The 13,154-nt window shown below is 50.7% G+C and overlaps 1 protein-coding gene across 4 annotated transcripts in view; it reads left to right on the top strand.

Moving 5' to 3' along the window:
* Positions 1-13,154, top strand: part of SOX13 (SRY-box 13) — a 72,375-nt gene that overhangs the window by 17,170 nt on the left and 42,051 nt on the right. Inside the window, exon 1 of one of the 4 annotated variants that reach the window (XM_014526733.2) lies at positions 8,158-8,180. The exons of 2 other annotated variants lie outside the window; for them this stretch is intronic. The gene's annotated coding sequence lies outside the window, so the exon portion shown is untranslated. One more of the 4 variants, XM_025193981.1, reaches the window with a different exon arrangement.

The raw sequence follows: 13,154 nt of genomic DNA, 5'->3' as shown, positions 1-13,154 counted from the left end.
AAGAAAGCAGAGAGATCATGAGGTCACTTGAACTGGCTCCTAGATTGCACAAGCAAAATGTGTGCACCTGAGGACCCAAGAAGAGCTGCACACGCTTGAATCAATGAGCATTGTGCTCATCTCTCTCCATCCCAGGTTATGGGAAAGAACCATCTCTGCTTTATAGATGAAGAAACCAAAGCACCGATAAGTTGACAGCCATGCTTTCAAGAAAGGCCATTAATTGGGGGTATCTCAGTAGGGGGTATCTCAGGGGTCTGATTTTTCAGAAGTGCCAAGCACCCCAGATCCAATTGGAGCCACCACTGTTCAGCATCTCTCACTGTCAAGCCTGAGTTATTTTCATTTGGACACCTCATAACGGAGACACCCAAAACGAGGGGTTACTCTTGAACCTTTTGCTCCCAGGGACTTGTCCCAGATCAGACACCGACTGAGTCAGGGGCCAGGCGGGGAACACAGCCCAGGTGCCTTGAATCATAGTACCCAGTTCAAAAGTTCAGAGAACACCTAATTAAATTAGAAATAATGCTGGGATGTTATTACTGGGCTTTAATTGATACCCTTAGTAAGGTTTGCCCATCTTTTGTTCACATAAATCTCTTGGTGAAGCCTGAGGGAGGTGATGAATAATGGCAGCCCCTAGAATGTGTCTACTGTTTTTTCTGGTTATAGAGAAAGTCAGTACTGGCCTACCCAGGGTTGAGAGCTGCTTCGTTACCAAGTCCAGAGGGGATCTATTATGAAGAGCAGAGGCTGAAGCCGAGGTAACCGAAGCAGTAGACAGAATCTGTGGCCGTCGCTCCTGGTGAGCGAATCCTGCTCCTTGGGCCTCTGGTGAGGAATTCAGCCCATGCCCGCTTCCAAACAATGGTTCACTTCCTCACAGGAAGCAAGGGCCCTTTTGTTCTCTTCGGTTTGCCCCCTCTGACCAGTTACGGAGGGGCCAAGCCATTGTCTAACCCATTTCCATGACTCAGCCAACTGCATCCTGAGATCTAGAGAGCGCAGGGTTGCAGCCAGTGCTCGGGGTGACACGCACGGCCAAAGCCAGAGAGACGGCACCGGGCTCTGTCGGAGGAAGGATTGCCCAGGAAAGGGAGTGTAACTGCTAGCTGCCTCTTCTCCACCTGCATCCCCTGCACCAGAGACAGGCCTCCCCATCCATCCCGACTGTCCTTGCTTCCTTCTGCTGGATAATCAGATCACTTTGAAACCAACCCGACAGACAGACGGCAACAGGAGCCAGTCCAAGTTCCTTGTTCAGTCAAGAACCCCTTTGCTTTTTTAAGTGAATACTGAGCAGAAACCAATGGATACCTTCAGACTCAGCATGTTTGAGCAGTGAAGAAGGAAATGTTTGCTCCAGGATCTCCTGTCCCCACAGTACTGCTGACTGGTGGGGAGACCTAGATGAGTAAGCAGTGCATGCCTGTCCCTTACAAAACTGTCAGGGGCTATCATACAGAAGGTGGAAGAACATCCCAATAGGAAGCAGCCCTCAGTCTCTCTGGTGTATAAAACCTGGAGTTTGTAACAAAGGCTCTGTTTACTACATGGAAAAAGAGCAATAATGACAAAGGGTTTTGTGCAGAGAGGCTGCGACGAACCTGTTTTAAGTCAAGGAAAGGGGTCAAATCTTAACCTGAGGGAGGGTGAATTAGATGCACCAGTCCTCAGGTGGTCAGAGGATGATGGAGACTCCCTGACCTGAAGCCCACAGGGCCCACAAATAGCTTTGGATTAAGTCCATCTTGCTCTGAGGGAGGTGGGGGAGAAATCAGCAGAGCTAAGAGCAGGAATATACTATAAAAACACCTGCCAATGCCATTCTCCCACATGCCAGGTTGTGTGACTTCTTCACCGGTTTCTGTGAAGTTACTCCTGCTTTACGCTGTTGCAAAGGAGAGACCTCATGTCTAGTGTGCAGAACTGAGCTGCCTAAAGTCCCCCTGGGCTGATGGGCCATGCTTCTCCTTGGTGACCATGTCTGAGCCATATTCCTCCTTGGTGACCAGGTCTGCTCTGCTTACACACACACACACACAGTACCATCGTACCAGCGTTGTTTCAGCGGTACAACCCTTTGAGTGCACGTGGGCCACATCTAGGCTAGGAGCACATTTCCCGTGTTGAAGCACCAGTATGCTATACCAGCCCAGCACTCAAGAATGGATGCCACTTGAGCTGTGCGCCTGTCTTCCTTTGCTGGCACAACCTGCATGCAGATCAGGAATCGCACCTCCTTGCGCAGCTATGCAGCAGAGCTGGTCGCCCTAAGGATAGCAGTGTAGACCCGTGCATGCTGGTGTTGCTTGTTCCCACGCCAGTACAAGGTGTTGTGAGCCTGGGGTAGCGGCATCTGTGCTGGGACCGCATGGTAGATGTTGTGCTCCTCCATACACTGCAAGTATGAGTAGACCAGGCCTCACACTTGGTTAGTCCCTTGGCTCCGGGGAAGGTGGAGAGCCTGATTGTGGACTGTAGTCACTTCCACCAACACACTGTGATGGTGTAGGTCTCCCAGCCCGTTGCATGGGGGTAAAGGGACATGGGGAAGCTGCTAGTCCAGCCCATGGACCCTGCCTCTACTGCTCTCCCGAAGCTACTTTGCCAGCAATAAATCCAGGGAGTGGGAGAAGCGGAGTGAAAGGAAAGTGAAAGTATGCAGCTGCCTCTGACTCCTCCCTTGGTCCTAGCTGTTGCCATGGAGACCAGAACAAAGCCTTTCTCTCCTCTCTTTTGGGATTGTCCATTGTTTTTATCCCTCCCTTCGGCCCCTTTGTTAATTGTTTGCCCAGCCTGGGTGGGTGTTTCTGCCTCCCTCCCTCCATCCCCCCACCCCTTTCCCAGAAAGGAGGCATCAAGGGAGTGATTGTTAGGTGCTGGGAGGCTAAGGCAAGGCTCTGACCCTCCCAAAGGTGCTCCAGAGACCCTGGGGCCAAACAGGCTGGCCTTTTCAGGACTTTCCTGAACCCCTAGGAAAGTGGGTCCCAACCTTTTTTGAGCTGCAGTCTCATGACTGTCCGTCCAGTGCAAGCCAGGGTGTGATAAGTGAGTTTCTGTGCAGCCCGTGACCCCACTTTGCAGTGCCCTGGGGTTGCTTCCCTTCACTGGGAGCCTCTTGCTCTACAGCTAGCACTGGGGGGGAGTTCTCTCACTTGCACTGGGGCAGGTCTGCCGGAGGGATAGGAGAAGCGAAACTGCAACAGGTGATCTACAGGGAGGACTCAGTAGCAAAGAGCAGACTAAGAGGGGGGATTTGATAGCAGGCTACAACTCCCTGCAGGGTGATTGCAAAGAGGATGGAGCTGGGCTGTTCTCAGTGGTGGCAGATGACAGAACAAGGAGCAATGGGCTCAAGTTGCAGCAAGGGAGGTTTAGGTTGGATATTAGGAAGAGCTTTCTCACGAGGAGGGTAGTAAGGTTACCTAGAGTGGTAGTGGCATCTCCATCCTTGAGGGTTTTTGAGACCCAGGGAGACAAAGCCTTGCCTGGGATGATCTAGTTGGGGCTGGTCCTGCTTTGAGCAGGGAGTTGGACTAGATGTGATCTCCTGAGGTCCCTTCCACCCTCATTTTCTGTGATTTTGTGACTCTTGTGGATGAAGTTGCATCTATGGGCACTGTCCTTAGAATGTACTGGTGTAAATGCAGTGCCCATGAATGTTGCGTGCCTCCCAAGGCTGGGGGGGCATGGCGAATGCCAGCAAGCGGGGGCGGCGGTGGGGTCATGGCAGCGGTGATCAGGGAGCTCCTGCAGGTGGCCACAGCGGTGTCGGAGGTAGGGGGGCAGCGTCAGTGGTGGCCAATATCAAGGGGTGCACTGCCAATCTCAGGGTGTACACGTGCACCCATGTGCACCCTCTATGCATCACCAATTGCAGTGCCGGAGGGATGCCTTCAAAGTTACCTGCAAAGGATTTGGCCAAGGTTGCATACGGCTCCTTCAGAGACTGTTGCTTGAGGGAGGCAGTTGTGGTGGCTCTATTATAGAGTGGTTAGATCAGCTCGGATGAAGGCACAAGGGATGAGTTGTAGAGAGACTGCAAAGCCTGTCGGGCTTTGTGGGCAGGATGCTGCAGTGGGATGCAGGAGACTTGAATTTTGCCATTCTGCTACTGGTCAGCTGGGTGACTGATGAAATCACTTCTCTGTGCCTCAATTTCCCCCTCTATAAAATGGGGATTAAGATGCTGAAGAAATCTTTTGTAAAGTGCTTTGAAACCTGCTGATGCAATGTGCTATCTATGTTCTAGGTTGTATTACTGTTGTATTAGCTGGGCTTCCAAAATGCCTTAGAGCAGCCTTTGCTTTCAGGGGTTGGTATGTTTGGTCTTTAAATCTACTTTGTGGCTGAACTTACAGGATGGCAAACTCTCCGGGACAAACACTGTTTGTGCAGTGCCCTGGGTACAAGGGCTCTGATCCTGTTTGGGGCCTGTGAATGCTGCTGTAATATAATGTACTGTTAGCATTAACCATATCAAAGACACTGCCTAGGGTTTAGTTACACTGTTTGTTTCAGTTGGGATTTTCAAAAGCCCATCAAAATGGGATCTGGGTGCTTGTGAAAAACCCAGCTGTTCAGGTTTGCAAGTTTTATGCCAGCTGGTGCTGGCTTGATAGCAGAGATAAGCAGGAACTGGATTTTCTGTTCCCCAGAGGAAATTCCAGGAGTTTTCATTTTTTTTTAACAGAACTTAAAACTTTGTAAATGCCCATAGACCCAAATCCCAGAAAAAAAACTAGTCCTTTCATATAAACAGAAGTATTCAGCTTCCAAAAAATCAGCACGAGCTTTCTCTCCCATCGACATTTTAATGTTGTGAACAGAGATTCGGAATAGAATATACATTTCTAGCCAGAGTTGTTCTGCAGTGAAAATCTGGGGCCCTCCATTTGGAAAATGTTGAAACCAAGCACTTCTTGTCTCATCAAAATGCTTTCTCCAATTTCCTGTCAATGAAATATCAGCAAAATCAGCACATTTTAGGTGGAATATTTTTGCTTCTAACTGGCTTTTTTCCAATGGGTAAGCCTGGTGGGAAACCCCCAACCAGCTTGACCTAAGGGCTGCAACTCCAGAGACTGAAGGTCTCTGGGTGGCAACAAAAGCTCAGGTCTCCTCCTCCACTCCATGATATGAGGTCTGAGGACTGCTCAGTCTCACCACTGCAATCATCAACCTCTCTGCTGAGACTGAAAACAAGTCCATTACAGTAATGTGCCCCATTAGGTACATACCTACTGGCTGCAAATTGGGTCTGTGTTTGCACCTCTTTGCCTTCCAGCAGGTAAAAGTGTTTTAATGGGGTCAGTTCTTTGGCCTGTTATACAGACAAGCAGACCAGATGACCCAGCTGTTCCTTCAGGCCTTTGTATCTATGGCTTTGGAAGGCAGCAGTGGAGTCTCCTTGTTTTCATGGCTTGCTCCAGAGATGAACCAGTTTTTAACCACTTTTGTAGCATGGAGCATCTCTCTGCTTAATCATCGTCTGGACACAATTACTCATGAGATAGGCTCTGAAATGTGGGTCTTGTGCACGGTCAGAGAGGAAGCTCTACATTTAAGACCTTCCAGCTACTTGACCTAGAACTGCCTGGGGCAAAAGGCTTCAGATTCTAGATAACTTTTAAATCCATCTTGGGGAATTAAAGCAAAACTCATCAAATCCCCATTTTGCTGGGATATACCAATGCCTTAAGATGCCAAGAATATGAAAGTTCTTCCTGCAGCTGGCGGCTACCTTTGTCAGACACCACGCACTGTGCTTGCTGCCTTCTACAAGGCTGCTGCTGTGAAGTCAGCAGAAGGGGGAATGATGCCTGCCTTTGCAAGGTAACAAGATGAAATATATGTTGTCTCCATGGGACATTAGAAGTTGGACATTAGGATGTGTGCCTGCAAGCCCCTGGGGGTGGAGGGCAGGTGGGACACCCTTCAGCTGAAACATGGAACAGAGAAGCCCTGCAAGGTCTTGCCCCCATCTCCTTGGCACAGAGGATGTATTGGTAAAACCAGTTAAGAATCAAGGACATGGGATGCAGTTCATCCATGTGGCAAGGGTGGGCCAAGTCCTGGAAGCACGTCCACGCCACCTCTGACATGCCAGGGAGCACTGGACTGAAACACACCATGCACACTGGGTCCTACTCCAGATGCATCAGATGTGGGAAAATGTGACGTGTCTGCTGTTAGAGCAGCTGGTCCTCACCCAATAAGCAGGCTTGCTGAGACAGTGAGAATGGCACTGGGCACATCCTGGGCATGCACCAAATGGAGGCTACCGTGGGTGTGTGGGGCGGAGTCAGCGGGCAGCATGTGTTTTCATGACTGTGCTCACTCCTACAGCTATAAAGGGTGCCGACCAGCCCTGCATACTTTTTTCAAATGGGCTCAAAGCTCCAGTAGTAGGTGTTGGGAGCCTGATGAACAACATAACACTTTGCAAATGGGTGCATCTGAGTAGGGAACACCACTGGGTAATAGCGTTATTGTCGTTTTACAGATGAGTCAGCTGATGTACAGAGAAGAGGGAAGTGCTTGTTCAAGGTCATGAAAGCCAGGGGTGCAGCAAGTTGTAGACCCCTTGAGATCAATGCAGAAGTCAGTGTTTACCCTGAATCATACAGGCAAGATGATGAGAACAGTCCCTTCCAGCCTGTAAATGAGTCTTTGAGCCCAGATCTCTTGGGTTCCTCACGCACAGACGAAGCTAACATACAGGATTAGGGCTCTCTTCTCTACCTCTAATTGGTTTTCCCAAGAAAGCAAGGAGCACAGGATGGCAAGCAGTGCAGAGGGCAGCACTGATGTCCAGCACATCTAGTCTGGGGCAGCTGTTAAAGCTTTTCCTCTCTCCTGAGTGCTGAGAGAGAAGGCAAAGTGCAGGTTATGACTTCAGCCCACTCCAAGGTTCTTGCAGCAACATGGAATACATCTGTGCTAGATGTATGTCTGTGCTAGGCGTAGGTCTGTGGTAGGCATAACTCTGTTAGACGCATGTCTGTGCTAGATGTATGTGTGTGCTAAACAAGCATGGGTGCTAGGTGTATATCTGTGCGGTGCTAGACATATGTTGGTGCTTGGCATAACTGTTAGGCATAACTGTGCTAGACACATCCATGCTAGACATAAGTCTGTGCTAGGCATAACTTAGCTAGATGTACATCAGTGCTAGGCACAACTCTCCTAGACACATCTGTGCTAGACGTAACTGTGTTAGATGTATCTTTGTGCTAGACAACTCTGTGCTAGATTGTCCATCTGTGCAATGCTAGAAGTACTTCGGTGCTAGGCATATCTCTTCTAGACATGGCTGTGCTAGACATAGCTCTACTAGACATATGTCTGAGCTGGTCAACTGTGGTAGACGTACCTCTGTGCTAGGCGTAACTCGGCTAGACACATCTGCGCTAGATGTAACTATGCTGGACATAAGTCTGTGCTGAACAACTCTGTGCTAGACTTAGGTCTGTGCTAGGCACAATTCTGGTGGTCACGTCTGTGCTAGATGTAACTGTGCTGGTCGTATGCACTGGACATCTGTGCTAGGTGTCCATCTGTGCAGTGCTAGATATACAGGGGTACTAGGCATAACTCTGCTAGACACGTCTGTGCTGGCCGTAGCTGTGTACTAGACGCGTGTCTGCTGGCCAGCTCTGTGCTAGAGCATGTCTGTGCTAGACATAACTGCTGGACACATCTATGCTGGACATGTCTGTGCTAGAGTTAGGTCTATGTTAGGGATAACTCTGGAGGCAAGTCTGTGCTAGAGTATGTCTGTGTTGGACACATCCATGCTGGACAACTGTGTGCCAGAGTATGTCTGTACTAGGCATAAGTGCTGGACAACTCTGTGCTAGACCTAGGTCTATGCTAGGGATAACTCTGGGGGCCAGGTCCGTGCTAGATGGATATCTGTGCTAGTGATAACGGTGCCGGACACGTCTGTGCTGGACATAGTGTGCCGGACAACTCTGCGCTAGACCTAGGTCTACGTTAGGGATCACTCTGGGGGGTCCAGTCTGTGCTAGGGACCCATCTGTGCGGGACACACCCGTGCTAGACGCGGGTCGGAGCCGGGCTCCACGGGCGCTGCCCAGGGCCGCCGGAGCCCGCTCCCTCCCTCCCCGCCCGGGGCAGCCCGCGGAGCCCGGCGAGCCGGCGGCAGCGCGGTGAGTCCTCCGCGTCCTTCCCGGGCTCGGGCAGGGGATCCGGGGTGCAGCGGGGCCCCGCGGAGTTGAGGGGAGAGGGGGCACTGCCTGGCACCCGCCTCCCCATGAAGTCTCCGGCAGATCTTTCCACGGACAAAGTTTGCCCTTCGCTTGGGAGATTTGCAGGTGAGAAGGGACTGAGCCAGCCTGGAGAACAAGAAGTTCCCCCCGGCTGATCTTCCCCTGAGCCCCGGGACTGGTGTTTCTTGTCTCTCTCGTCCTTTTTAAGACTGGCAGAAGCCCTTGTGGTGGTTCTGGTTGAACTGGGAAATGCCTCCCCCCTGCTGAAAGTCCCTAGCCCTCGGGGAGGTGTTTCTATATCAGGGTGCGGAGGATTTCAAATGGCCTGGCTCCTCGGGGGGGTGTGGATTTGCAATGGTGCTTGTCACCGAATCTGCTGCTGATTGGGAATCAGCCGCTGCTAGTTACTCCCCGTCTGGAAGTTAAAAAAACCCGAGCGTAACTAGCTTTCACCCTGTCAGTCTGGCCATTAGGGGAGTGTAGGAGAGTGGCAGTGGGACAGGATCCACGGAGGGGGTGTGGGTCTTCAGGCGAGTCTGAGTGACTCAGCCCCGTCCTGTTTCATTTTACCTAGGCTGGCATCCCCGTGATGGAGTCCCTTTCTTTGCTTGCTCAGACACCTAGGCCAGAAAATGTTCCTGACAAGCAAAAGCTGTTCTGACCCATGTGGAAAAATAGCCCGACTTGAAGCTGAACATCCCTTAAATTAAACCTCTCAAACCAACAACAATTTGAAAGACTCGCTCTATTTTAACCTGCTGCCCACATGCCAGAGCTGGATGGGCAAATCCCTTTTTGTCTATGGGATCTAGCACAGGGGGCTCTGCTACAAGGGGGGGAAGGCGTAGTGATGGGAGCGCCGTAAATCTAGTCTTCCAGTGGGTTTATTTTTATGTTGGTTATCTGTTTAGGGGCCCGGAGCACCGGTCTGAACTCCCGGGTTTCACGCTGCCTGGGATTGAGACCTCTCAGGCCCAGTGCCAGTCACTAGGGTTAAAAGCGACTTGTGGGGCAGCGTGAGGAGAGGGGGGCTCAGAGAGTTGGTAGCGTGCTATCGGGCTTTTCAGCTTAAGGTCGCTCGTTCACATCCGCCCTTGTGTAACCGGTGCATCCCAGCTCTTTTCCCGTGGACCCAGGATACCACTACAGTTGGCTCCATCAAGGCCGGGAAGGTTGGGCTCCTGTCATTCCTCCCCCGGGTGTGTTGGTGGCTGGAGCTGTTCAACTCAGCTGTTCCCAGATTGTGGTTGGTGGCTTCCTTCCCACTGGATCGCCTAGTGAGCTATTTGGAGACACACGCATGGGGAGAGAAGCGCTCCATCAGGGAACAAAGCAGCCTGCAGAACCCAAAAGCCAGTGCTGTGAACAGCCGAGCGTGCAACATCCTGAGTTCGCCAGTGCAAAGTGGATGGAGCCCTGCTTTGTCTGGATGCCGCGATGGCATGTTCCTGTTTGCTCTAGCTTATTGCAGTAGGAAACCTTAGGATTGTTTTTTGTTTGACTTGTTTTGTGTGTACATGTAATTGGAGAAATCAGACCGGCTTATATTACGTCGGAGACTGCCTTTCACAAAAGGGTGCTATTGAGAGCTGGACAGATTGCTTTTCGAGTTCTCCTATGGGTTTTTTACTTCCCTGTCTCTCAATACGAAAATCTTTTGGTTTCATTTCCCACAAAAATGTAGTTATTTAAAAATACCCAAAGAGGGGCATTATCATGGCTAAGACATTGCCCCCTACACATTAAAAAACATGGGTAAAAAGACAGCGCTGCTCTTGCTTAGTTTGGACTGTCTGCTGAGCGCAGAACAGAGCTAGGTTGAGAGTTTTTTGATGAAACATATTCCTCAGCTAAAAACATTACAAATGCAACTTTTCCCAGGAAGTCTGTGTCAAGAACATTTTTATTCAAATAAGGTTTTTTAGGTCCAGGCTGGCATTTTTGGTGCAAGTGAAAGCCACTGTGGTGGTCTGGGCACTTATCATAGTGGTCCGTCCAGGCACTTACCGTGATATTGGAAAGGGGCAGAAAAGGATTTTAAATGTGGGTCTCTTATACTGCACTTAGGTGGTCAAACCTCCAGGCTCTTGCCTATCCAAGAGTTTCACACTCTCTTTTGTTTTTCTCTTAAAAAAAAAATGAACAAAGCAGCTTGGAAAGATTTTTGGTTTCTTTCCAATGCAAAATAAGATTTTTTTTTCAAGATTTTGGGTTTTTGCGACTTTCCATTTTCCATCCAGTTCTAGTGCAGTACAGATTGCAGGAGAGAGAGACAAACTAATGCCCCCCAGCCATCCAAGAAATTATCCCAAGGCAATGAGGCATTAGCTGCATTCATCCTCTCCTCCCCTCCTTTGGAAACTATCCCCTTATGAGCCGACTGTGCTCTCTGTTGTATGCTGTAAAGCTGCCGCTGACTTCATTGATTGCTGCATACCGGTATCTCAGGCCAAATTTTCTCCTGCACTCTAATGAGCTTCTAATCATTGGATCTTGCTCATGCCTGGCTGGGAAGCTGTGGGAGTGCTGCTGTCATTGCAAACGGGAGGAAAGTTGGCAGCGCCGGAGGCAGCAACTTTTGGAAATTTTGCTGTTGTTTGGAAGCCCTCCCTCCCACTCTGCGCTTTATCCACCTGCTTTAGCACCATATGTCCAGACCTGGAACGGGTCCAGTCCTAAACAATGGCCTTTGGTCTGAATGAGTTCCACCAGTTCAGGGATAAAGGCAGGAGCAATAGTACTAATAAAAAAGGGCAGGGGTTGGGATTGGGGGATGGATGTCGGGACAGACTGCAACTGCTGCACTTCACCCTGGCGCGTCTCAGTGGTGTCCCGACCGTTTGGGTGGATCACTTTAAAAAAAAAAAAAAAAAAAGAGCAGGAAACTTTGTGAGTGAATCTTATGACTGACTCAGTAAAGTATGTCATGAGGGGGGCTGTACTGATTGGGACCTTGCCCTTGTGGCCTAACCATCACCTGGATACTCAAGTGATGCCCGTTTCTCCCCCGGCTTTGCAAAGCTGAGCCAAGCAATTTTTCTTCTGCTGGAAAGTGGTGGCTACTTTTACCTTTGATATGAGGGAGACTGTATTTCCCCTTTTTCCAGCCTCCTCCCCCTAGCTGTGTTTTCTGCTTGGACCCTGGTTTGCAGCCTTGTCACTGCAGAATGCAAAGCGGGAGATGGAGCTGAAATGTTTGAAATTCTGCCTCCCCGTAATTTACTGCTCCATTACCATCCAGGCCTGCCTTGGGCATGTGACTGTTTTAAAAGGTGCCGTCCCGGGCTGCCTCCCCCCACCATGTGCCCCCAGGGTCTCTTAGGCGAGCCGGGCAATGACAAAATATGGCTGATCATTACGACAGCCTTGAACCATCAGGAAAATTTACTAGTCCACGCAGCAGATCTGTGCGCCTGACTTTTCGTGAGGATTGGTGGTAGTGGTGAAAAAAGCCTGGTGATATTTCCCTTGTTTGTTGGAGGGGGAGAAGACAGGCCAATAGAAGGAGCTGGAGGAGTATCGGGCAGTGGAGGGTGGAAATGGAGAACATCCCCTTACGCTGGCCTATCTCAGAAGAAGATCAAGCCGGAAGTAAGAACTGGGTCTGGTATGAGCAGCAATGTGTGAATGAACTAACACCATCCTGGGTTGGCTTTGCTTGTAGCAGCTGGTGCAAATTTGAGTTGTTTATTTATATATGCAATTCATTGCTGCATTTTCTCTGGTTGGAAGCAAGGGTCAGAAAGCAAAGCAGTTTAGACATTAAGTCCAACCTGCCCCATGTGGTTTACCTGCGTGAGCAGAGCAGGACCAGGTGATGTGGTGGCAAGAACACCAGTGGCCTCTTAGCCCTGGCTGTTTCTCTCTGGTAGATCTGCCTAGCTTGCTCCTGTGGCCATACAGCTGAGGGCAAGCGAAACTCAGGGGGCATCCGAACCCCAAGTCTCCAGGCTCGGGCCTGCATGTTGGATGCCTGCCAAAGGATTTGGAAGTATCTGAAGCCCCAGCTGGGGTGGAGGATACTTGCTGGTAGCAGAGCCACATAGGGTTCCTGAACGATTCAAATGGATTTGGACCTGATTTGGCTGATTGGACCTGGGACACGAAACATTTTCCTTAAAAATAATAATAAAAAAAAGATTGGCGTGTACAACAGAAAGCAGACTTCACATGACCTTGTTAAGCAGAATACGTGGTGCTTTGATGCCTGCTGTTGTACTATAATGGTGGAACTTAGAAACCAATCAGGATGGGGCCCTATGTGCTAGGTCCTAGACAAATATTCAATGGCAGTTCCTTCTGCTACGGTCTTGCAGTCAGGCTTCCTGATGAGCTGCCCCTAGGAGCCTCAGCTGCCAATGGGTAGCTGGTCACTCAGGCTGGAGAGTCCAAGGGGTCTGGGTGTAAAGTCAGCCCTTGGTGCCATAGGCCGTAGAGGCTGTGTTGCCTTGAGAGGCTTTAGACTGCCCACTCCTGACTCTGCAAGACGAAGGACCTCTCTGATCTACTCGGGGCAGGCCCAGGAGGTGGGAGATTATCCGTCCTAGTCCTGTTGCTTTCTGCATGAGGGTCACAGTGCTGCCTTGGCATGAAACCATGCCTTGGACCAGCGGTTTTCAAGGTGTGGGGTGCACCTCTCTGGGGGTGGGGTGTGAAGGAACATTGCGGGGGTGCAGTGCAGGGGGGCACGGGCAAGAAATTTGCAAGTAGCTGGTGCTGCTGCAGCCTCGTGGGGGCATGCGGGGGTGGAGAGCCCTGAGCAGGCTCTGCCAGCAGGCTGCTGCACCTCCCGGAGCCCGGTGCCTACAGGGCCAAGGCAGGAGGTGCTGGAGCTGCGGCAGGGGGAGCCTGCTCCTCCGTGCCAAGCCAAGCAGAGTTGTGGCAGGGGCTAGGGGGGGGGGGGCCCCGGGGCCG

The sequence above is a fragment of the Alligator sinensis genome, unplaced genomic scaffold (genome assembly GCF_000455745.1).
Source record: "Alligator sinensis unplaced genomic scaffold, ASM45574v1 scaffold872_1, whole genome shotgun sequence".
In the NCBI taxonomy this organism is placed as follows: domain Eukaryota; kingdom Metazoa; phylum Chordata; order Crocodylia; family Alligatoridae; genus Alligator; species Alligator sinensis.
Note: the sequence above shows the minus strand (reverse complement) of the source record. Positions and strands in the feature narration are given on the sequence as shown.